At 37.3% G+C, this 23,567-nt stretch overlaps 1 long non-coding RNA gene across 3 annotated transcripts in view; it reads left to right on the forward strand.

The window, feature by feature from the left end:
• Positions 1 to 23,567, forward strand: part of LOC134162990 (uncharacterized) — a 36,885-nt gene that overhangs the window by 1,939 nt on the left and 11,379 nt on the right. For 2 of the 3 annotated variants that reach the window (XR_009964517.1, XR_009964516.1), the window contains exon 3: positions 7,778 to 7,904. This is a non-coding gene — a long non-coding RNA (uncharacterized LOC134162990). Of the gene's footprint in view, positions 1 to 1,746; positions 1,944 to 7,777; positions 7,905 to 23,567 lie in introns of those variants that run through there. The other variant, XR_009964515.1, reaches the window with a different exon arrangement.

Below are 23,567 nucleotides of genomic sequence, written 5' to 3' on the forward strand. Positions count from 1 at the left end.
TTTCTGCAGAATCAGAGCATGTTTTCATTGATACCAGCCAGTCACTACTGCTGGCATTAGTGAGAATCAAATCAGATCCTTTGTACTGAAAACTTAACAGTATGCTGAATTTTAGTCAAAATATGCAGACAGCTTGCTTTAAATCAAGGTACATAATTAACTGGGATATAAATTCCTTAAAAAGCTAGTCCTTAGATTCAGAGCAGCATAAAACCTTTTCAGTTTAATTTCTGAATTTAAACGGTAAGGTAAAAATTAAAAGCAATTTATTTAAAGCCCAAGGTAAAATATATCTTGCTACCTGCAGAATAAGAATGGGCAGTGCACTCTTTTTTCGGGAGTGCAATAAAACTAGAAAGTAAAGATGCTTCTCATTGTGAGCAAACAAAAAAGTACTGTTTATTAATTGCAACAAAAAGGAACTTTAGAGAACTGGCTTAATTGTGGCAGTTGGAGAGTCTTAGAAGAGGCAGAATATGACTTTCATTAACTTGTGTGATGACTGGGACTGGACATAGAGAAAACACATGCACATGAGTGTTGGAGAGAGATGTTTATTTACTACAGCAATCTTTGTCTGTAAAGGGGGAGATGGAAAAATTTTCCGTATCATTTATAGTACTTCAGCAGTTAAAAAAAGAATTTCCTCTACCACTTCCTCCTTTATCTTTTTTTTTTTTTCCCAAGCAAAACTTTCTGCAAGATAAATATATAGTAGAGATCTCAAGACATATTATGTTATTAAATTTCTGGCCTGTCATCACCCCTTGGTTTTCAACAAATGCAAGTTTAATGTGACATGAGGATATGTGATATTAAATATGACAGTACAAAGTATTTCAAATGTGCCTTATTGGAAAACTATAATACCATAGGTTTCGTGGATTATACATTTCTCAAAAACTGGCGTAAAAGAATTGGGAAAATAACTGCGTATTCAACTGACTGCATTCCCTAGAACATGACATTTAAAGAAAACCAGCTAATTAGTGTGAGGTGAAGTCTGCTCAGGCTATATTGGTTTAAGCTTGGAGGAATGCCACAGAAATCAGTCTAATAACTTGAAAGTCATGTGGCATAGAAAAGAAGAGAATTTGGTACATGAAGTTCTTCTTTTTTTGCTTTTCTTCAGGGACACCTATTTATAACCCTCTTCTCATACAGCAGCCTTGGCTATCATTTTAGTCATCAATACAATTTTGTAAACATCTTTCCCCTGAGCAATGCATCATTGTCTCGAAAGCTGAAAAAAAGAAGAAATGTACAGACAAAATAGCTAGGAATTTGTAGCTGTAGCCTTATCTTCAAATATCCTGAGTTTTGTGCATGGGCAGTTGTCAGCTCAGGAAATAAAAACCCCACAAAACCCCCATGAAACCAAACCTTGCCTGTAAGTACAGCAAAGTACTTACAGGCAGCAGGAAGCAAGGTGGCTTTTCATAACCATGTTGAGTTAAAAAGAAAAAAACCCGAAAACCAAGGAGCAGATTCATCATGTAACCTATAGAAGGAACTCTTTCCTCACCAGATTGGTCATGTACTAGAAATTCCAAAACAAGGAAGAAGATGTACAATAAAACATTGACAAGAATCATACTTTGTGCTGTTACTCCCTCTTTGGTCTGAAGATAACAGCTGCCATCTGGAAATGCAAGCCCCTGAGAGCTGCAGATATTTCTGAAAGTATAGGCTGAGGCCATTGAACTTTCTTACATCATAGCAATTTAATGATCATTTTTGTTACAGGAAAGGAAGAGGGGGGAGATTTGCCCTTTGTGTGAGCGTACACCTGGAGTGTATGGAGCTCTACCTGAAGATGGAAAAGGAGCTGTTGGAGAGTTTATGGGTTAGGATTAGAGAAAAGACAGTCAAAGGTGACAGCATAGTAGGTGTCTGCCATCTAGACAGAAAGAAGTGGGTGAAGCCTTCTACAGACAAATAGTAACAGCCTCACATTCACAGGTGCTCGTGCTGGGGACTTCAACCACCTTAATATCGGGAGGGACAATACAGCAGGACATAAGCAAACCAGGAAGTTCCAGGAGTGCATTGACGATAACTTACTCCTTGAAGTGACTGAGGACCCAACAAGGACAGGTGCTGTGATGGACCCCATGCTCAACAACAAGGTGTGGCTTGGCTGCAGTGACCATGAAATGATGGAATTCAGGACCCAGGGAGGAAGGAGTGAGCAGGGCAAAAAACATGATCACAACCGTGGACTTCAGGAGAGCAGATTTTGTCCTGTTCAGGGATATGCTTGCAAGAGTCCTGTGGAATAAGGCCCTAGAGGGAATAAAAGCCCAGGAAAGCTGGTTAACATTCAAGGATCATCTCCCCAAGCTCAAGAAAACTCCATCCCAACAAATTAGAACTCAGGCAAAAAAAGCCAGATGTCCTTTGTAGACAAAAAAAGTAGCTCCCGGGCAAACTCAAACACAAAAGGAGGAAGTCATGCTTGAACAACTTGATAAAAGTATGTGATGAAGTGACTGGCCTCATAGATGAGGAGACAGGGAAAAAAGCCTACAACACTATGCCTCATAAGCTCCTCATAAACAGGATGTTGACATACAGGCTGGATGAGCAGATGGTGGAGTGGATGTAAAGTTGGCTGAATGGTCAGGCCCAGAGGGTGGTGATCAGCAAAGCAAAGTCTAGTTGGAGGCCAGTGACTAGCACTGTACCCCAGGGGTTAATACTGGGTCCAGACCTGTTTTACATCTTCATTAATGAGATGGATGATGGGGCAGTGTACCCCCAGCAAGTCTGCAGATGACACCAAATGGGGAGGGGTGGCTGATATGACAGAGGGCTGTGATGCCATTCAGAAGGTCCTTGACAGGCTGGAGAAATGAGCTGACATGAAGGTTCAAAAAAGAGAAATGCGAAGTCCTGCACATGGGGAGGAACAACCACATGTATATGCTGAGGGCACATAGCTGGAAAGCAGCTTGTCAGAAAAGGCCCTGAAGTTCTGGTGAACACTAGGTTGAACATGACCCAGTAATATGTCTCTGCTGCAAAGAATGGTATCCATGGCTGCATTAGACAAAGTGTTGCCAGGTTGAGGGTGGTGATCCTTCCATTTTATTCAGCTTTGGTGAGGCCATACCTGTAAAGCTATGTCCAGCTCTGGGCTCACCAGTACAAGTACATATTGGAAAGAGTTCATCAAAGGGTCACAAGGATAATTAAGGGACAGGGGCAACTCACATATGAGGAAAGGGTGAGCAAACTGAGGCTGTTTAGCCTGGAGAAGAGAAGTCTTTTTGGGGATTCATATTAATATTTCTAAATACCTGAAGGGAGGTTGCAAAGAAGACAGTCAGGTTCATTCCAGTGGTGGATAGTGACAGGACAGGGGCAATGGGTGCTAAGTGAAACACTTAGGGTGTTCTGTATGATTACTGGAAAACACTTTTTTGCTGTAAGGGTCACCGAGGACTGGAATAGGTTGCCCAGGGAGGTTGTGAGTCTCCAGCCTTAGAGATACTCAATAAGCATGTAGACACAGTCCCAAGTAAGCAGCCATACATGGCATTGCTGGAGCAGGGGTTTTGGAAAGGAGACCTTCAAAGGCCCCTTCCACCATCAACAATTCTTTGATTCTCTCATACTTAACCAATACAATTCCTTAACTGGTTTTAATGAGCAGTTAAAGAATTCTCGGTATTACAGACTGTAAAGAGTGGAGCAGTAATAAAGAGAATTCCCTAGCTGTAGCTACCTACATGACACATCAATTTGCTTCACAAGTGGCTCTGGTATGCACAAAGAGCAATTCTTTTCAGAGGGACCTAAACTGTCAGTTGTGCTCAAGATGCACACCAGCCTTTAATGGGGATGCCAGATTCAAAACAACAACTTTGTGCAGCTTTGGGCTGTATGGCCATTGTGAGTGTTAAGTTTAGAGGGGCAGAGTAAATTTAGTCTAAAGTAAAACTTGTAAGCTTCATCATATTGAGGGTTGGGGATCTCAGCAGCAGCACCTTTGAGTTACTGCTTGAATCCTGTTGCACCAAATTTCTTGCTAACTTAAGACATAGCAGAAATGTGAATGATTATGTCTAGTCTCTCTACTGTTATAGTAATATCATTCTTAAAAATACATCAGAGTTGTAACTGGGATTAAAAGTGACTATTTTGGCTCACATTACGGTGAAAGGCTTTTGTGACGTATCATAGAATCATAGAATCATAGAACAGTTGGGGTTGGAAAGGACTTAAGATCATCTAGTTCCAACCCCCCTGCCTTGAACAGGGACACCTCAAACTAAACCATCTCACCCAAGGCTCTGTCCAGCCTGGCCTTGAACACTGCCAGGGATGAAGCATTCACGACTTCCTTGCGCAACCCACTCCAGTGCCTTATCACCCTCACAGTAAAGAACTTCCTCCTTATATCTAATCCAGACTTCCCCTGTTTAAGTTTTAATCCATTACCCCTTGTCCTATCACTACAGTCCCTAATGAAGAGTCCCTCCCCAGCATCCTATATGCTCCCTTCAGATACTGGAAGGCTGCTATTGTTTCAGAACATTCTGTACAAAGTTCCTGCCTTTGTGTTGCTGGAGGCTAGTGTTGGCTGTTCTGATTTTTTTTGTTTTAAGAGCAGAATAGGATTGTTTTATGATATTATGAGAAAATAATAGCATTCAGTTAGCCTGTGGAACCATCAGCCATTCTGTTGACACTATCTTTTGATTATCTATAATTGATTTAAAATCAAACAACAGTGTTATATAATGTGCACTTTATAACATTACTGCCTTGTTATTAAAGTTCTCAGCTGACCTTGTATATGTAAGCTGATACTTTACGGCAGTTCTTGGATGAAGCTTTCATCGGATTCTCAGGGGCTGTCTTCATTGATGCATTAACTTAGCTCATGTGACACTAAGCTTGGACAGCTGTGGTCTGCCACATTGCAAAGCTGTATGGAAGTCATTGTGTTCTTACTGGTATTGTCATCACTGTTAGGACAAGAAATAGCTGCACTCTGACATATGGTTCATCTGGCCCAGAGTCCTACGTTCAGTATTCACAGTCAGAGAAATATTTGGGAAAAGTATGACACCATATTGTTGCCACAGTTCTCCAATATTTCCCAGCTAGCAGTAACAGCTAATTCAAGTGTCATTTGTTCAGATGCACTATAAAAGGTGATATCTTTTCTTTAATTGTCCTTGAGAGATATTTCCTGTCCATTTGTCTAATCTCTTTTAGACTAATATGAGGTGGGTGGTGCAACATCCTGTGGCAATGAGTTCCACTGCATGCTGTGTAAAAAACCTACCTGCTTCTTTTTTATTAAGTACTTAATAATTGCTTTTATTGCACATTCACTCTTACATTAGGAAATACATTAAATAATTATCCTCTATTTGCTTTTTCTGTTAAATGTGTGGATTTATATTCTTTAATTATACCCCTCCTTAGTTACTTGTTTTCCAAGATGATATATCTACATAGAAAACTATTCCTTATCTTTGGTCATTCTTTTGCCCAGTTCTCTGTAATCTTTGGTTCTACTATATCCTTTAAAGATGGTTAACATCTTCAAATCATAAGATACACACAATGTTCAAATGGTAGGTATTGTAATACTGTGTTATGTATGGTAAAACTGTGAGATTTTTCTGTTCTGTTCCCTACTTTGTTTTTCTATCATCAAGAACTGACGCAATGTTTTCACAGAACTATATAACCTGCCATAAACTTAAAATCCCAATCCTGATTGTTATTACTCAACTTGCAGTCACATGCTGTACATGTAAATTTAGGATTATATTTTTCCTGTGCCTCACTTTGCTTTTATCTACACCACATTTCCTCTGCTATTTTATTACCCAGTGACCCTTTTCCTTCTCTACTTCCTTATAGCTTATTTTTATTCTACTGGATAACCGTAGTTTAAACAGAAAACTTTGCCACTTCAGTACCACTTTTTTTCTCAGGTAATTTATTAACATGTTGAATAGTCTGTCCCATGGTATTAGGACATATGCCTTTTCTTCATGGCATTATAAGCTATCTGTAACTCTTTACGAATTTATTGTGGGATATTTCTCTGTTGTCATGAACTCCCAACAGGGGAAGGTACTGGAAGTCTCTAAGCACTGAGTAATTTGCTCACAATGTCATTTCAAATTGAGTGGTTATCAGACCTAGTGAAGGTTGTGTCAGGTCCTAAACCAACATTTCTTCTTTGTTTAAATACTCTTTTTAATGCTCATGAATTTTAAAGGAAGATTTACGTGAGCTGAAACCTTATCTAGCCACCACAATCTGTAATTCTATCAATATGTCTCTGGGAATCAGCTCTGGTTATAAAAGATTCCATACTTCAAACAGTCTCAAATATTAAAGTGTTTGATGCAAAGCACACTTTGAAGTTTCATTATGACCATAAACACTTATTGCTTTCCTTACTGTATGTGTATTCAAAGATCGTGTATTGTGTAAACAGTGCAATGTCACTGTATGAAAGGACTGGGATCTTTTTATCCTCACATTTTTTTCTCATTTATATCCTGGAAAGATTTCCTGCCTTAGTAGAGAAAACTGATTTATGTTTTACTCTCATAGCTTTTGAAAGTAGAAATCTACTTGGCATTAAGAAACCTTAGTGATCCTAGAAATGAAAAACATAACAGTAGATGAACAGGAGAATCAGGGAAGAACTGGTCATTTCCCAATAGTTGGTGCAATACTTTAAAAAGCTTGAAAACTTTAAGTAATCCAAATAAATTGTAACCATATAAATAATGAATGTTTAGAGAATTGAATAACTTTTAAAGTTTTCATTCAAATTTCCATTGGACTAACGCTGAAAATAATGATTTAAACTTAACACAAAAACTATTAAGAGGCTGTTTTCTCTCATACACCCTGATGTAATCTCTTACAAATTAGAAGTCTTTAAAGGACATGTATACAGTGGAATTACATTTTCAATTTAAACTAAGTATTCAGATTCTTCTTACCATTTATTCAGCTCTGGTAAATAACTAGATGATTTCTAAAGCATACAAGCAGAAGAAAATTCAAACTTTGCAAGTTTTAGTAAGTGTAATGAGGAGAAAATAAATTTTCTATTCAGATCAGTATTGCTTACCATCTTTACAAAGAGAACACCAAGTTTAGGGCTTTTGCTTTCCACTTGGAAGGTGGGAAGAGAGGATGCTTACAGACCAGTAAGTAATGTATACGAAGTAGAGGCTAAGGATGGGCTGAAGTTGCTTTGGTTGCCGTAACATACTGATTTGCACTGCCATGTTATAATCTTTACAAGGTACGTCTTTACTTCTATCACCTCTATTTGGCAATCCCTAGGTAAAAAACTAGAAATACTCTAAACTTAGTGTTCCTTCCTTGAAAAAGATGGGAGAATTTTCAGACTGAATTTCCTGGCATCGAAGTTGACTTAGTCCTGAAGCATTTTTAAGAGCATACCTTTGAAACTGGTTCTGATCTTGCTAGTAAAAGATAGAAGAAAACTCATTAAAATCAAATAGCAGTTTCAAATACATGGCACTTAAAATTGCAGTATATATTTCAGTGCTGACCAGTAGATTTTAGTTTTTTAATTCAAGATGCCTAAATATGAAAATATAGTTCTTATTCTCTCTTGTAAATGCCTGATATCTTAGCCTCTGCATTTTGATAATAATTTGGGGGATTTTTGCTTTAGTGTAGAGTTCCACATCTCTGTACTTATAACATTTTCATAATTGTAATAACAATACAGTTTTGTGAGTTTTTTAATATACAGAATTTTAGAATTGGAAAATTGAATTCTTGTGTGTGTTTGCAATCTACAGTTACAATTTTTTATGTTAGCTAAAGTTTAATATAAAGACTGAGGGAAAAGTGACTATATAAGTGCACACTAGCTCAAGGTAATTAATTTTTATTTCCTTTACGTTCCATAGTCTGAAGTTTCTCTTCCTGTATGGTTTTACTGACACTCAACTGTTCTGTAATGTTAGTCACTAATGAAATCATCAAACACTAAATTTTAAACTAAACTTTCTGGATGATAAGCCAAAGCCATCACATACATTGGTATAATATGACAGTAGCCCACATTTTTAAAATTCTACTATATAGAAACTCCTAAATGAAAAGCATCAAAGTCTGAATGGCAGGGCTTTTTAATGCAAACTATAAAGGTCATCTCTGTTGTCCTGAAATGCAGGTAGCCTTTCATTTCCATGTGGTATTGTCCAGAAGATAAATGGAAGTATGCTATTCTGAGATATAAGGGTAAGACATTTTTCACAAAATTTGTCATTTCAGAGAGAGAAGATGCTCTGGCTGAGAGGAATGACACTTTGATACGCTTGTAGATTGTACCTACGTGGTCTTTTGTCACATCTAAAATTCCTTTGAGGTCCTGAGGGCAAATTCCTTTTCTGTCTTACAAGGAAATTAACTTCATATTTTTCACTGAGTGTTCAATAAGAACTGTCATAGTATTCTCAGAGCTGTGCAGGTCTAGAGCACTAATAACTGGTTTTACATCAGAATGGTATCAAAACTGTCTTGTGAAAAATCCACTAAAAGGGGTTCTCTGTGTGGCTATTGTTTTTATATTGCATTACAATGCCTCTTCAGCCTAATTGTCATTGTATGCCACAGTATAGAAGAGATGGGTAAGGAATATTAACTTTAAAAGAGAAGAATAGGAAAATATAGAATTTGAACTATTTTTTGACAGAAGAACTGTAGAACCTCATGCAGACAGAATAATGTCAAACTGAAACAAAGCATAGTTGTTTCAGCAAACTTCCAGACTAGCAAATATGACTTCTATCAGTGGTCAAAAAGCCTCAAACTGCACTATTGCAGCTGCTCCATCTTTTCAAATGGAAAGCTTAGACTTCCAGAACTGACTTTCAGAGAAACAAGTCTTCTTTATATCCAGTCATTTTTCTCCCTTTTCTGTATAATCTTTAGAGACCTGGATACTGCTTCAATGCTCTATAAATAACAGTCTGTTTTGCTTGCATTAAATTTGAATGCATATGAAAATTCATATGCTAACAATATGCAGACCTCACCTTCCTAGCAACATCCTTTTCTCAACCACTCTTCTGTGAAGGTCAAGTTTCTCTGCTGTGCTGCTTTGTAATTCTTGTGGATTGGTGGCAAGGAAGGGGACTTTTAGCCCAGGTATCTGTGTGTGAAATCACTGCCATTTGTTTTAGCTTCCAAAATGGAAAAGTGCTTACAAATGCATCCTTTTGTTTTCTTTAGTAATTTAACATACATAAAATTTTGGATTTTTTTTTTTCATACTACAATGTTTTCATAAACAGAGGTTATGCCATGTATTTGCTCTTTTTTAAAGGGTGTGGCTAGACCAAATAACCCACTGCTGGCCTTGTAACTTTATAGAGAAGACAAGGTTTTTAACACCAAATGCTGTAAGCTCGGACAGACAGAATTGCCCATCTCATTGATATCCAAAGCAAAAGACCCCAGAACTTCAGGAAATAGTCAAAATTCTGGGCATCAATTTTTAAATTAGATTCAATGGTAGCCAAAGGAATCCTGCCCAGCAGGAAGTAAAAATTGTGCAGTGGACTACTTGGGGACAAGGGGAATGTTTGTTTTTAGAACAAAGGGACATTACAACTGTGACAATTAGAAGGCTGGCTTTTGCACTATTTTGTCTACCCTAGTAGAGAAAGAGTATGAGCCTAGAGGGTCTGAATGCAGAATTGTATGTAAAGAATACAAATACAGGCTTGTCTCAGATAAAAAGCTTATTTAGGTTGTAGCAGACACCCTGAAAAATACTTCTTGTCCACAGATGAAGTTGGTAGATATTGCTTTTCTAATTTACGTAGAAAGTAGTAATTGATTTTGGTTCTGCATTTGTGTAGTACCATAGCAATAATCAAGGTTAGGTACTATTAATTCAATGCGCTGTGATGGCAATAAGAATAAAAAAGATAGGTGTGGATATACAACTGGCTTTTCCAACAGCTTTAGTTATCAGCCTGCTCTGATCAGGAACCCTTAGAAAGCAGAAGTCAGAGCTGTGGCCTGACTCTCAAAACCCATGCTTGAAGGAGAGAAAACTTGATATGCACTTCATTTGTGGCTCTTTGCTCATTTTACTAGACAAGTTACTCTTAATTAGTACAGCAGTAATACCACCGTCATGCCAGAACAACAGTCATGCAGAAATGCTCAGAAGATGGTATAATTATACATGCAGAGTGCTGCATATAGTTAATACTTTCCTATCTCCACTGGCCATTAAGCAAGTATATGAGACAAAGAGATACATATAATACACTAGGCCACTTTCTGTCCTGACTGACACTATACGCAATTTCTTTCAAAATATATGAATTCTTTCTTGACTCCAAAACATACATGCTCCTAGTGGAAGGGAAACCTAAGTAACTGATCAACATACTTCTAACAAATTTTCTTGTGATGACGTAACTTACAAGAATTATTAAAATTCACTAGGATTTTTCTGAAGGTAGAGCAGTCATGTTACCTTGATATAATTGGGCAATTTCAACATTATATCCAACATAATATCTGCATTAATTATTGAACTGACCTACCTATGTTGTGCCAAAAACTACAGCCTTATCTCCACAAGCTTTTTACAGGAGATAGCTTATGTAGCCATAGAAGTACCTCCTGCCATAGAAGTACCTGTTTGGGAAGAAAAGCAAAGTTTCAGCTTGTGGGTAGCTTACTGGAGAAAAAAGTATAGAATATAATTTAGTGCTAATTTTCTGATTTCAGGATTTGGTTATGTACTTCTCTTGTGTCTAACACACCCCCTTTTGTGCTAGAGTTTGGTTAAAAAATTCCGTTTGTTTTCAGATGTGAAGCTGCAGCCCATGACTTGTTAAATATAAAGAGCTATGATGCTGTAACAAGGAAATTCCAAAGAGTCTGGTTTGGCTCTCAGGTTGTTGCCAAGCCATTTCTGTGTTGCTTGAAGACAGACATGCTTTTGTAAAACACTCATATTACACATACTTGTAGTATGGCTGACATTTGATTTTGAACAACACTGTTAGAGTTTGGAGGGGCTGTGTAGGACAGCCCTCAGCCCTTCATCATTTGACACAGAGGGTATTGCAAATGCAACTTAATCACTGCAGTAAATATCCACCTGTCTAATAGTGAGTGCTTGAGGCTGAAACATTTGAATGCTTCAGTGTTATTGCAGGCAGCTACTACTTAGAAAATTTTTCAAAGCTGTAAATTATACAAAAGCCAAGCCTGAGTTATCAGATTACATAGTTTCCTCTAATGAATGTATGTCACTACCATGTGCAGCATACAGTATATATGTCTTTCACGATTATTTTTAAAATACTGGTCAGAGAAGCTTTTTGCTTTGTTGAAGACAGGGAAAATAGGAAGGCACTTAAAATCTGTTTATCTGAAGGGTTTATGGTGCATCTTTACTGCACATTTGGCAGAGTTAAATCAGAGTCTTACCACTATGTCATACAGCCAGTGAGACCAGTTAGCCCAGTTTGCAATGCTACTTCATCTGGATATGAGAGTTTTATTTGGCAGTGGAAAGACAAAAGGGCAAGATCTCCAACAGTATCAACAGAATGAAAAAGTTATTCCCATAGCCTCTCATTGGATCACAGATTACAATGACTATCTTTTGTTAGCTAGCACCACAGCTGAGCAAACAGTGAGCAATGTGAATAGTAGGAAATTTTTATCACGCAACAGCTTTAACCACTGTTTGGTTCTGCCAGTGCAAGAAAGGAGGACGGTGGAAGAAAACAGTTTTATTTGAAATAAAATTAATCTTTCTGCAGATATATTGATGCCTGCACTATTAAGCTCATTTCTCTGGGACTGAATATAGTATACATATATTGACTTCTGTAAATATGGGAACTTTACCTATAGTAGGGAAACCCCACATTACAATTAAAAGCTAGCACTGTCAGAACAGGATGGTGAAGTATCTGTGACCTTTACAGTTTCTTCCTTTTGAGCAGCCCACTTGATGTTTTTTTATAATTGAAAACAACAAAAAAAATCAAGCAATTGAGACAACCATAGTTAATTATTAACTGTAAGGGTAGCTAAAAATATTTTATATGTATTACTAAACATAAGGGAATTCTGAATTTTCAAAGTTAAGTTTGTGGGTGCAGGTGACTATTCCAAACTGCAGCAAAAAAAAAAAAAAAGTCAGTTAACATCTCATTTAAGTGAGTTAATATACATATTATGTGTGGGGACAATTGCTGGTAGTAGCAGGGATCTCAGAGGTAAGATCTGCACCCCATGACTTGTTAAATATAAAGAGCTACAACACAGTGTTAATAAAATACCTGGCCTTCACTTTTTCTCCTTAAGTCTGACTCAAGCATTGATATTTATGTAAAGCTTCTTCTTGTCAGATATTCAATAGCATTGAATATCTGGAAAAAATTGCCAGCAACAAAATCATAGGAGCCAGCCTGAGTTGGTCAACTGGTGTAATAGCATGAATAAAAAAAAACAACCCTGCAATATTTTAGGAAAGAGATTGGCCCAGTTGCCTTTGAAATCATTGAGACTCTTCTGCCAATTTAACTGGGAGGTGATTTTTAACTAGGAAGAGATCATTAGCAATTTTTTTTTTTTTTTTTTAAATTTGCCCAATTGTTAAAGCATGGCACTAGGACTTTTTTCTGCCTTTATTCCCCCATTTTTTCCTGATGTACTAACCTGGCCTAGAGGCTAGCTCAACTTAGTTCTCTATGTCCAATTGTATAATAACTATATACTGGATCATTTGCCCTTTTTCAGCATAGAGGACCATGGGGATTATTTACTTAGAAGTTCTTGTTTTCTATTCCCAACAAACTAGAATTCAATAGACATGAACATGACTTTTAATCACAGTTCAAAGTGCATAGGAGCTTGAGTAAGGATTTGCAATAGTACTATACTAAATACTATTTGGATTGAAATCTTCTGTTGCAAGCAAAAATATTCAAGTTGACATAAATGTCTTCTGGTGTGCAGTTTAAACGTAACACTGCCGTGACTTTTCCATTGTTGACTAAAGTGAGAGGTTAGCATTTTTGCTGTTTGAGACAATCATAACTTTTCCCTTTGTCAACATGAAAAATAATCGTCTTCTTTACTCCAGGAAAGTCCTTATGAATTTATGTCATCTACAGAATGCAAGCTCCATCAATTTAAACTATTTACATTCTTAAAGTGCTACCCCTGCTGAAGTGCTTTACTGGATTGTACTGTGGTAATAACTTTTACTCTGCTAACTTTAAAGAATAAGGAAACACTCTATTCCCCATCCATCCCAGAAAAGTATCCGCTAAACTACCAGCACTCCTGCTTTTGAACCTCCTTCTGTTTGCTCCTATTCCTCTGTTAGAGAAGTTCTTTAGTCTCAAAGAAAGCAGGAATAAATCAGATCAAAGCCCTTTTTGTCTTGTGACAGTAGACTTAAACTTTGCCACTGTCACAAATCATTACTTACCTTGATCTGCATCAGTGCTTACTATATGCAAAAGATTACATTCAATTTCAGGAATAGTTATTATTACAAGAATCAGCACTAAAGTTATGAATGAAATGGGTACAAGTGTAGTTTCTGTACCCTTCTGCTCACTTCACTGTAACACAGGCTGATCAAAGACAGGCTTAAATGCAGAGAGTAGTGTCTTTACGGATGGTTTTGGAATTTTGTTCTATACTTACATGTTTAAGGGATTTGTTAAATAAGATTAATAATGCTTTATGTTTCTCTACTAACCCAAGACCATTGTAAGATGGTTCTTTGCCAGTAGTATAACATCTCAATCCTCCCACTGCTCTATATCATACTGTATAATAAGACCTATCACATAAAAATAAAGCCAAATGACATGACAGTTTTTAATTAGGTATAGTAATAGTAAAGTCTGTGTGTCACAGACAGGCTACCATAGACATGACTTCAACATTGTAGTTTAGTTTGTATTTATTATTCTGATGAGGGACTAGACTTAAAATCTTTTGAGCCTTAACAAATTTTAAAATGTCATGCAGATGGGAAAGGGGTATGAACAGAGTTGGTATATAACTCTCCTGCTCATAAAAAACTTAACCACTGTAAAGGAATTAGGTGAGGCTAGGAGAACTTGTTTGGCTGCAAAGTATCATCAACACTGCCTAGCTTGTTACTTTCCATGCTGGACCCAGACAAGCAAAGGTAGATCAAATCTTTCATTAGAACAGGAATGTACACAATTATGCAACAACTTTTATCAGTGACCTGACCTTTTCAGGTTAGTTTTCCCTTCAGCTGAAAAGGCACTAGATGTTTTTAACCTAAGCATTAATTTAGTTGTGCCATTATATACTCATAGAGGGTTTTCATGTCCTTTACCCTTTGGCTAATTAATGTGAAGGTCTAACAATGGCCTGTGAGTATGGACAGTTTGAGCAAAAAAGGGAAGGAAAAAAACCCAACTCTGAGGCTGATCACAGTTTGTTATGAGCAGGAGAGATGAATTTATAGTAATTTCCTTCCCTTCTTCTATAAAAAGTATATAAACCAAGTGTGAACTGTAACAATAATTATAGTTTAAACCATGTGTAAATTGGTTCTGATTTTCCCCTCCTGACTCCTACCTTCACTGAGTTATTTGATAACATCAGTTCAGCAAAGTAGTTCAATATTTCTTCGTTGTCTAAGCAAAACAGGTTCAGTCACTCAGACTCAGGGTCCTACACAGATTGTAGGTACCTCATGCAGGCTTGTTTTTCTATCTTAACAGTTAGAGTTTTCTATATGACATCCCACACCACTCCACCAATGAACAGGTCAACAGTGCACAAGGAGCTAGGAGAGGACACAGCTGACCTCAACTGACCAGAGGTATATTACATATTATATGACATCATGCTCAGCAATAACACTACTGGGGATGTTGGCACAGAGATCACTGCTCTGGCTGGGCATTGGTCAGCTGGTCATGGGCAACTGGTTTTATTTGCATTAATTTTCTTTCTTGGTGTTTATTTATTATTATGAATTTTTTAATTAATAAATGTTTTTATCTCAACCTAATGAGTTTTCTCTTTTACCCTTCCAGTTCTCTCCCCCATCCCACCGGGGTCAGACAGAAGTGAATGAGTGTCTGCGTGGTGGTTAGGTGCTGGCTGGGGTTAAACCACAACACATGTTTAAGTATGCTCTCATTCATTTCAGGAGGTTAATGAATCTTTCTAAAATCATACAAGCACTAATTAAGCAAAAAACAAATCAGAGTAATAAACTGCCAATTTCAAGTTTCAGAGTTCAAAGTCATTCAATTGCAGAATGTCCAGTAGATGAATGAACTGAAATGCAGCATCATAGAATCACAGAACAGGGTTGGAAAGAACCTGAGAGATCATCAAGTTCCAGCTCCCCTGCCAGAGGCAGGGACATCTACTAGACCAGGGTGCTCCAAGCCCCATCCAACCTGGTCTTGAGCACTTCTAGGAATGGGGCAGCCACAGCTTCTCTGGGCAACCTGTGCCAGCGCCTCATCACCCTCACAGGGAAGAATTTATTCCTAGTATCTAATCTAAATCTACCCTCTGTCACTTTAAAGGCATTCCCCCTTGTCCTATCTCCACATGCCCTTGTAGTGATTTCTCCAGATTTCTTGTAGGCCCCCTTTAGGTGCTAGAAGATTGTTATAGGGTTTCCCTGGAGCCTTCTCCAGGCTGAACAACCCAGCTCTCTCAGCCTCTTTTCATAGGATAGGTGCTCCAGCTCTCTGATCATCTTTGTGGTCCTCCTCTGAACTTGGTCCAGCAGGTCTGTGTCCTTTTTATGTTGGGGGCAGCAGAGCAGTACTCCAGGCAGGGGAGTAGAGGGGGCAAATCACCTCTCTTAATCTGCTGGTTGTGATTGTTTTGATGCAGCCCAGCATACGGTCGGCTTTCTGGGCTGCAAGAGCACATTGCTGGGTCATGTTGAGTTTCATATTGACCAACACCCCAAGTCCTTCTCCTCAGGGCTGCTCACAATCCAGTCTCTGCCCATATTTGTGCTTGGGATTACCCTGACCCAGGTTCAAGACCTTGCTTTTGGCTTTGTTGAACTTCATGAGGTTCGGACCTCTCACATTTGTCAAAATCCCTCTGGGTGGCATCCATTCCCTCCAGCATGTTGACTGCACCACACAACTTGGTGTTGCTGGCAAACATGCTGAGGGTGTACTCAGTCCTTCTGTTCATGTCACCAACAAAGATGCTAAACAGCGTCAGACCCCTGAGGGACACCACTCATCACCAGTCTCCACTTGGACATCAAGCCGTTGTTCGTGACTCTGTGAGTGTGACCATCCAGCCAACTCCTTATCCACTGAGTGGGCCATCCATCGAATCCACTTTTCCAGTCACTGGGAACTTCAGTGGACTGCCATATTTCACATATGATGGAGAATGGCTTATCCACTTCATCTGCCAGTTCCCTCAGGACCTGCAGATGTACTCAACTTCTCAATGATTGCAACTTTTCTATGGTTAACAGCACATAACGTAGGAAAAAATGACATAGCCATACAGAATCTTTATTTGATAGGCCTACTAGACCTGCTTTTATAGTATGTAACTTGTATGTATACTTGTATGTAATTATGTATAGCATACTCTTGTGCTCATCCAAAGGCTGAAGTAGAAAGTAGCACAAATACTGCACACTCAGAATTGATTTGCACAGGTATTTTTCACTCTTCCTGTAAGCATAGGAGGAATTATTCAGTAATTCTAAGCATTATGTTACTAGGTGCTGCCTAAAACTCTGTGTTGCTCTGGTTCAAATTAGAATTAGTAATAAGCAGACACTAATGAACAGCCTGAAAGCTGTTCTCTGACCCTGCCTAGGGAGCTAAATGAAGGAAGTGTGTACTTTCACAGCTTCACCTTTACAAAGTGGGCTATACTTTTCCAGAAAACTAGAAGGTAGTTGTGGTGATAATGGAATAAAACACAATAAAGAACAAAATCTTATGATTATAATACACAATAAAAATTATTTTGATAAGATCTGTATACTGAATATATAATATTATAAATATCAGTTTTGAGTAGCTAAATTATATTTTCGTATGCCACACTTTGCTACGTAAGCAGACTGCTTTATGATAAGTACTTACCAACCAGCTCTTCTAGTTAGTGACTTGATAAATGCCAGTTCTGAACATATTTAGCTTAATGAACTGTACATATAGAATATGTAAGCTGGAAAAAAAAATGGACAATGACTGTCTTGAGAATTATTTCACTGCATGTTTCTTTAGTTACAAAATGTCTGTTATTCCAGTCCTCCTTTCAGTACTCAGCCTCCAGCAGGTCACGTTTCGATACAGCAATGTATGCATTTAAATTCTGTACAACTAACAATTGTTAGTTTTGTTGTTTGCTGGAGTTTTTTTGTTGTTTTTTTGTCTGTTTGGGGTTATTTTGTTGTTGAAGTTTTGGGCTTTTTTTTAAAGAAATGAATAAGAAACAATCCTATCAGGAGAAAAATGTGGTATTCTCAATGAAATTGTGTTAAATATGTAATTTCTAAATGAAGGGTCCTTTTTAGAATCTGAGCTTGTTAAATGAAATTTTAATTCCTGACAGTGCAGCTATGGTAGTATCATCACTGGAACTGACATGAATCTTTGTTTCATTCAGCCCATGTGAAATTTATATAAATGAATGCATCAAAAGACATTTAGGACACTTAAAATTATGGTGCACTTGAAATAACAATTGTGAGACAACCCTCTTTGATAGTTTTCATTGTAACTATTTACAACTACTTCTGTATGGACTTTTTAAATTGCTCTTGTCTTGCTTATTATAAAATGATTGTGCTATAGTCACAAAGTCTGTATTAGTCTCTGAGCAAAGCTGAAAACCCAATGGGCTTAGAATTTGAAAGAAAAATCTTATAGGAAATGTAGTATTTGCATGGTTATGTCTATTTTAATACTACCAGAGTGTGATCTCTCATGCTAAGAAGGATTGTCTCACTCTTTTGCTGGAGGGTTTGCAAAGTCTTAGTGTTAAAAAGGTGTTAAATGCAGTAGACTAAAGCTGCCCATGATAGCTGGAATTAAACCAGATGCTAAAGAGTGCTAATATTGCATCCCTAATTTTAATTAGTGATTATTAAACAATGATTCTTTGTTTATGTATTATTTTTTACAGATGACTAGTAAATTAACTGAACTTGCTTATTAGAATTCCTTTTACTGATTTCAATGGTAAATCTTCTGTTTTTCTAAGCTCTTTAATAGCTGTCAGACATCTCAAAAGATGCAATTTTGCATTTAATAGCATAGAAAGGTGTTCCTTTTAACAGTTTGTTCTCTGCGTGTCTTTTTTTTTTTTTATTTTTAATTACTTTGTCATGCAAGCTTAACATATCTCACATACTGAGATTGCGACTCACAGAGGTAGTGGCTTTTCAGCTTACCACTGCTCATTAGCCGGCTCAGTCACCTCCAGAAACAAGCAATGGCCTCCTTTCAACACAGCTACACACAATGTGGCCTGATCAGTGATCCACTAACCAACTCTGAGCTGAGTCACATGGAACAACCAGGTCACAAAGCAGCGCTATACTATATCACAGTAAAAGGTGAGTTATACAGTGAGGGGTTCCATTCTTGAGGTGGCAATGCTAAGCTATAACCTGGCACTTTAGCCTTTTCCAAAGTAATGTGACCTGATTATCCCTTTTCCTTTCCCCTTCCCATACACTGGGCCACAATTCTGAATGTGACGTGTCTTATGTCAGAATGGAGATATTTAAGTGTGTGCACTTAATTTGAAAAAGCTTCACAAAGATACATTTTAAATATCAGGTGTGTACTCTGCATATGGATTGCCCAAGTTGTACTCACATTATATAATAAAAGCAAAGATTCAAAATATACTCATGGCATTTTTGTGTGTGGAAAATTCATTATTTGAATTATTGTTGACTAAACTCTGGACTGTTTTGTACAGAAGTCTATGGAAAATAGCAGTGCTACATATTCATTATGCAAATTACAGAGATATAGCAGCATCAATAAATTAGCTTAGCTATTTCATTCCACAGTTTCAACAAGTTGTACTAGCCATATACAAGTTCCTTCAGTTGTTCCCCAAACTGCTTTAACATGAGGAACTTAAAAGAAACTCAAGTCTAGAAAAACCAACATACAATACCCTCTTGTTCACACTGATGAAATGCCTCAATTTACACTTTTAAATGATAATTACTACTGTAAATGTGTATCATCTCAATCTGAAAAATCTATCACACTAATATCTAAAATCTGTCCTTTACATACTACTATTTACAACCCTTCCAAGCACTCTGAACAGAAGAAATAGCTGGAGTTGTAAACTCCTGTTATTCAGCAACATCTTATGCAATTCACCTTTATAACTTCCTGCCAGTTGCATTTAACCTTTGATTTCACCACTGGAATATTTTTTGTAATAGTAGCCAAAGCAAACAGCACCAGAGCACTAAAATCCTTTCCCATACAAGCTTAAATTTCATTCACAGAAACATACAGGGTTTGTTTTTTTTTTATTTTTCTTTCTATTTTTTTTGTTAATGAAGTTAATGAAGCCTATCAAGACCTATCATATCTTACAAAGTATGCCAAAATATGAAGCCTCAGCTAAGAACAGTATTATTTCTTTTAGCATGCTTTGTGGTCTAGTTTGAAGTAGATGATCTTCCAGGCACCTTCCAACCCAAACCAGCCTGTGATTCTACAATGCTGCATTTCAGTTCATCCATCACTGTGTTTTTTTAATTTTTATATTTTCATTTCTAGGCTGCTCCAATGCACTATGAGGTCTAAACAGAATTACTTCTTCTGCAGCCCTTTTTAGATCAGGAAATATCATTTTTACTTACCTACTAACCCTGTTTTTTTGGTAGTAGGCTGTTACAGAGCAGCTCTCTAAAAGAAGCTTCTAAACTTGACAGCATCAGGAAGATTCTTGTAGGAGCCACAAGGTTTGTAGCTCTTTTCCTGAAAAATTAACATCCACCTCATTCTTAGGATGATGTGGGGAAAATCTGACAGAATTTGCTTCTTCAGGTATCTATTTCTATCAGACATTCTACCAAAAAGGTACACAGTATTTGAGCTTGTATTGATAATTGGTAGTAAAAAAGGATGATTCTGAATTATTCTGAATTCCAAAGGCTATAATATAAATAGGACGATGGTAGCTGCATGGACACCTTGATGATCAACAGAAGAAATCAGGAATCGTAGTTTGTGTATAGATATTTGTGTACAGGTATTGGCTTGTATAGAATTATTGCTTGTGCTTTGCTTGCCTACCACAATTGAGCCTGTCTGCAACAAAAAAAAAAGATTAAGGATTTGCCAACCATGCAAATCTGGGGCCTGAATCATCCCAAGTATAATATAATTCAATACAGAGAACTCAGGGCAGGGGAGGAAAAGGCTGTGTAAATACAGGCCTGGAATAGAAGCCCCCAAATGAAATTTTAAAGGAAAATTAATCAGTATACAAAGTTTACATAGGTTTTGAGGAAACAGAAAGGAAATTTAAAACAGCATTGAAAGAATCTAAAGAAGGAAAACCAGGAACTTAAATTTGATGAGCAAAATTATACATGTCCAGTCCTTCACTGACATTCAGCACTTCTCTCCAGGTGTAATGTTCCCTGATATAACTGCTTGAGGCTGTTTTACGTGGGATATATAAAACAGCTATGAATTTTGTCATACTACACTATAGTAAATTCAAAGTTAACTGACACTAAGAAATGCCTTCTTGTTATGTTTCTGCCTTTTACTCAAGCTTTCCTAGTTTAAATATAATTTTTTAATATTATTTTTATATACTAGATCTAGCTCTGTTGATAGCTGATACGGTTTTCCACAGTGGAATTCCCCTTCCTTGCAGATGAAGAATATAGGATTTCCCATTTTCTTTCTGCGGATTTCCTGATTATCTGGTGATTCCAGATGTCTAAGCAAAAGCAGAAATTGGAAGTGCTTTATTTTGGGCATGAAGCCAGTATGTTTTTCCAAATTTAGACAATAACTTTTTGGCCTCTCTTCTGATTATAAGTGGGCACTAATTGTAAGAGTCAAAGTTGCTTTACTGTTTATTGAAACAATGGGACTTAGATTCAGTGAGAATTAGAATTCATTAAGGTTTTTGAGAACTCATTTCTGATTTGTTAAAAGTGATGATGGCTTGAAACTTGTTTTTCACTCACGACTAATAGTTTTGGTGAGTTGTGAACTGACTGTTTATTTGGCCAAATATGAAGTAGAGTACACTAAGGAAGAGATTGTATCCATGTTAAAAACATAGAATTGTGCGCATGTATATGAAATCCTGTAACTAAGACTGTCTCAGTACATTTGTAAGCAGTAGGAAACATTCACTTCTGCATTTGCTGACCTATAGTGTTTAAATGAAATCTTACTGCTCTAGTGTTCATGTTATGGACTTTTTTTCTAGGAAAACTGATGCTACTGAGAGGTGCTAAGGCTACAGCATTTTTGCTGAATACCTCTGTTGTTGATGCACACTACTGGACAATATATATACCAGAAGTCCTTTCAGAAAGATGTGTACTATTAGAATGAATCATTTTGATATAAAGAATCAGTTTCATAGTTCAGAAGTCACTTTTGTATCATTCAGAGCAGCCAGTTTGACAAATGCCCATCTTCGACAAAGGTGAATTGTCATTGAAAACTATCCAAGTCCTTCTTCTTAAAAATGTTGTTAAAGATTCTTAGAAGGAACAAGATCTATGGAACAAAAATTAGTGGTGTTTAATCTTCTAAACATAGCAGGATGACTATCTAAAGAGTAACTTTGCTCTTGTTATATTTACAAGACATTGCATCTGGCAAGCCTTGAAAGTGTACCAATTTTGTCCAAGGTTTGTTTCATCTCTGAAGATAAAAGTGTTGCATCTCACTTGATGCCCTACAAACATGGATGGGTGTGTTTTCTGTCTTGTCACTGTAGTGTTCATTTCATTTCTGTCTTACTTTTTAAAGAAACTGCAATGTGCAAAAACAAAAAAAAAAATAATTCCACTAGCACAACTCAGACAACTGACCTCACTATTCTGCAGCCAACAAAACTAAAGACTCTATGATGGAAAGGAAACCCCTAGAGGTCAGTATAGTCATAGTAACATTGGCACAGAGAAGTCTAAGTTTAAATAACATTGAGAATAAAATAAAGCAGCTATAGAAAGGAGTTTGCACTTAGATTATAGTCTGCCCTTAGGTGACCCTGCTAAACCCATGTTGAATGCTACTAATAATTCTTGGAATTACAAGCCATCATTGTACATCAGGACACAATGTCAAATAGAATGGGAGCTCTGAGAGTTCTTTTTCGTAGCAAAGAGGCAGGAAAGGAATGAATTGATCAGCCTGGGGTGGAGTGCCTCCAAAAACAGGCTGGCTGGTGCAGTGAGCAGTGAAGAGCATGCCAGCTCTTGTAAGGTATTAAGGATAGTATTGGGAAGCAGTTTATGATATGGCTGTGCTCTGATCTTGCAGACGTTGGTGGAACCAAAGCCTGTAATACCTACATTCAGTAACTCTATCAAAACCCTAATGAATTCACTACCTTCCAATTCACCATGACATGAAACAGGAGCAACTTTGCAAATGTCATTTGCAAATGTCGTTTGCAAAGTATCTAATTATGCAGCATATGATTTGGCCTTCTGGTTTTTACATGGTTCACTAAGGTTCCACAACATGGCTGGATTTTTCCCCATGGGAATGTGCTATAATTTGCCAGCCAAGAGAACAAAGCATGGGGCATAAAGGTACTGGGACTTCCCTATTCTTATGTTCATGCTTTGCAGACTATGTAAAATTCATATTGAGCAGATTTTCCAAAGTATGTTCAAAACATTTAGCAGGTGTGTCCTTTATCAACAAAGTGAAAGCTAATTTTTTGTGGCAGTGACTTAGTGACAGAATACACAGACACTTAGTGCTTGATTCAATTGCCTCAGCAAAATTCTTTCATGTCATTTCAGGCACTGGGGAGTTTGCATAGGCTTGTCAGATATGGTACCCCAAGAAAACAACGAAAGCTTGTGCCTTTAGCATTTGCGTATGAATGCCATGTGGGAAGTAGTAGGGCATCTCAAATGTCACTAGATGCCTGTGTTTAGGCAACTGAATCAAACTTTCAGTGTTCATATGTTCCCTTAACACTGATTGTCACTGGCAGCATATGAAATAATTCATTTTAACTCTTTTGTTAGTAGGGACATAGTCTTACCTCATTACAGTAGTGCTTTGTGTCAACTTCATTAGGTTTTCAACACAACTTTTGAACACAAGGAAAATTCCAAAACAAATTGTATAAGACCTTAGATAACAATGGCTTCAAAAGAAGGTATTAATCAAGACCTAGCCCCTGGTGCCTGAATAACTTTCAAAAGGAGACAAACAGTGTTTGTTTTGCTTGTATTTCTCAGATCAGACTGTTCAAACTGAACTTATGCCTGGGGCAAAATGAGCTTA

Source organism: Pezoporus occidentalis, unplaced genomic scaffold (genome assembly GCF_034315485.1).
Source record: "Pezoporus occidentalis ecotype Australia unplaced genomic scaffold, CSIRO_AGI_Poc_V1 ctg196, whole genome shotgun sequence".
Taxonomy (NCBI): domain Eukaryota; kingdom Metazoa; phylum Chordata; class Aves; order Psittaciformes; family Psittacidae; genus Pezoporus; species Pezoporus occidentalis.